This window comes from Taeniopygia guttata, chromosome 1, assembly GCF_048771995.1.
Source record: "Taeniopygia guttata chromosome 1, bTaeGut7.mat, whole genome shotgun sequence".
NCBI classification, from domain to species: domain Eukaryota; kingdom Metazoa; phylum Chordata; class Aves; order Passeriformes; family Estrildidae; genus Taeniopygia; species Taeniopygia guttata.
The window spans coordinates 51590248-51592671 of NC_133024.1; the positions used below are offsets into that span (position 1 = coordinate 51590248).

The 2424-nt window shown below is 52.0% G+C and overlaps 1 protein-coding gene across 11 annotated transcripts in view; it reads left to right on the plus strand.

Moving 5' to 3' along the window:
- The first annotated feature begins 504 nt into the window (after positions 1-504).
- The window catches only part of PCDH9 (protocadherin 9), a 670991-nt gene continuing 669071 nt past the window's right edge, over positions 505-2424 (plus strand). For 5 of the 11 annotated variants that reach the window (XR_012058678.1, XR_012058679.1, XR_012058685.1 and 2 more), the window contains exon 1: positions 629-1220. The gene's annotated coding sequence lies outside the window, so the exon portion shown is untranslated. The other 6 variants (XM_032751398.3, XM_030286790.4, XM_072937257.1 and 3 more) reach the window with 3 other exon arrangements.

The following is a 2424-nucleotide window of genomic DNA, read 5'->3' on the forward strand; positions in this document are numbered from 1 at the left end:
AATATAAGGCCGAACCGGGCGAAGGCGGGCCGGGGCAAGCGATTGCCTCCGAACCTGCGCGGCACCGGGGGCGGCCCCGCTGCGCTCCGCGCCGGGCCCGACTCGCACCGCGGGCGGCCGCGCTGCCCCGCGCAAGCGACACCGAGCACGCACTGAGACATCCCCGCCCCCCCAACCTCAAACCACACCACCAACCCAAACGCACGCCGAGCCCTTATTTCCAAATTACCCCACAGCCCCGCGCAAGCCCGACGCTGCTTTCCGCCCCCTCCGCGCCCCCGACCGCGGAGCGCTCGCCCGCCCTCCGCCCGCGCGTGTCCGCCGCACTCCGCCCGCGGAGCGCCCCGCTCCCGCCGCGTCCCCGCGTCCCCCCGGCCCCGCCGGGCCCCTCCGCGCGGCGCGCAGCCCCCGCCCGCCCGGCCGGCCGCGGAGCGACGTGCCCGGCGGCCAATGCCGCGGCCGCGCTCCGCCATCCGCCGCCCCCGCCGGCGCGGGCCAATGCGGTGCGGCGGGAGGGGTGGCCTCGCGCCGCTCCCACCTCCCTCTGGGCTTATTGAGAGTTATATCAAGAATTTCAGTTCAGAGAGAGAGAGGGAGAAGGAAAGAGCGTATGTGAGGGAGAGAGGCTGGGAGGGAGGGAGGGAAGGAGGGAGGGAGGGAAGGAAGAAGAAGGAGGAGGGAAAGCGCCGCCGCTTCCTCCCGTCACTAAAGCAATAACCTATTAGGATTTCTTTTTTTGATTTTTTTTTTTTTTTTAATTTTTTTGGTCAACTGTCACCCCAGAGCTAAAGAGGGAGAAGCACCGCCAGACCAACTCTTGCCATTTCCAGTCAGAAGTTGCAGACTTGATGTAGCTGCCTCTGCTCTGCCGAGAGAGGGACGGGAATGGTGTGCAGTGCAGAGTGGAAAATACCCCCGCTCTAAGAAGTGCACCGGATTTTTCTCTTGCTGTTTGTTTGGGTTGTTGCGTGCACGTTAGGCACCCAAAGGATCGCCGTTTCACAGGAATGAAACGTGGAGAGGATGACTAACGACAGAACTGCGAATTTGTTCCCTGGAGTTGCTAATTTGCCACCCCGAAGCAACACATATCTCGAGGAGGAAGCGTTTGGCTGCTGCTGATTTCTCCAAAACTGGTGGTTTACCAGATGCATTGTGCTGTATCTGCTGGAACAGATCATTGCTTAGCTGCAGCAGATCGTCAAAGGTAGACAACTAACGTAAGTGCAAAGTTACCCTTAAGCTGGGATGCATTTCCTTTAAAGAAAAAAGAAAAAAAGCCAACACACAGTATATTTATCTAGGGAAAGAATCAGTGTTTGGGATTCTGTTGATGTTGGTGGGAAAGGCTCACCTACTCGCTGTCTCTGCATCCCTACCTGCATTACTCTGCTGGAAGTAATCACAGGCATCAGTTACCGTGCAGCTTAATGCAGATAAGATTAGTGTTTAGGGCTGCCTAGTTCCGTCAAACTGTAGGTGCTGGAAGCCTTGCACCCCGATAATGTGCGGTTAGCAGTGCATGCAAACAGAAGTCTGTCAGTCGCTTTCCTTTTTTATTTTTTTTTTTCACCTGCATTATTAGTCTGCAGTATTTATATGTGACAGCTGCTAATATCATCCTGAAGGGAGACCAGTGTTAATGGGGAAAGGCTTCACCTTTTTTCCTACTCATATCATCAGAAAATATATATTCCCCCATCTGTAAACATACTGCCTGCTTCTAAGTTACATTTGGAATTTCTAGCCTCCTGATTTAGACTGTGTTAAAAAAAATAAAGTTTTAGGTTATTAAACAGAATGAGAAGTATCCAACATCTGGAGAAGAAACACTGAGCTGAGAGTGTAAGAAACTGTAAGTCCTGTTATTGTCTCATCAGTTAACAGGGATGTGAAGTAGCCAGTGACGACTGGCTGCAGCAGCAGCATGTCCGGGTGGTTATTTCCCAGTACGATAGCTATAGAGGGGCATGCAAGGCACAGCGAGCAGAGAAAAATCTGGTTAGCAAGAGCTAAAAAATACATATGGAAGCAAACAGCAAATTACATTTGGCAGCTGGCATAGCAGTTAGAATCTAGAAGTAGTCCGGGAAGGTTTTTTACTTGCACCAAATGACTGGGTGGAGGAGGGTAGAGGGGGAATGCACTTTACAGATTACATGGTGTACCAAGAAATTATTCAGAAAGTACGTGTCGAAACAGTAGCTACCCTTAATCCTGCAAGTAGTTATTTTCATTTGTGCTCTGAGCAAATGCAGCCAATGGGATATTGGTGCATTTGTCCGGAGGGCTTGCCTGTAAAAGGGAGCAGTAGGAAAATGTACTGCTGGAAGTGTGCATTGCAAAAACAAGTAGTAGTTGGAGATTGTGGATTTATCATGCCTAAAAAAACAATAATGCTGTTCTGTGTGGTTGTGTTGACAG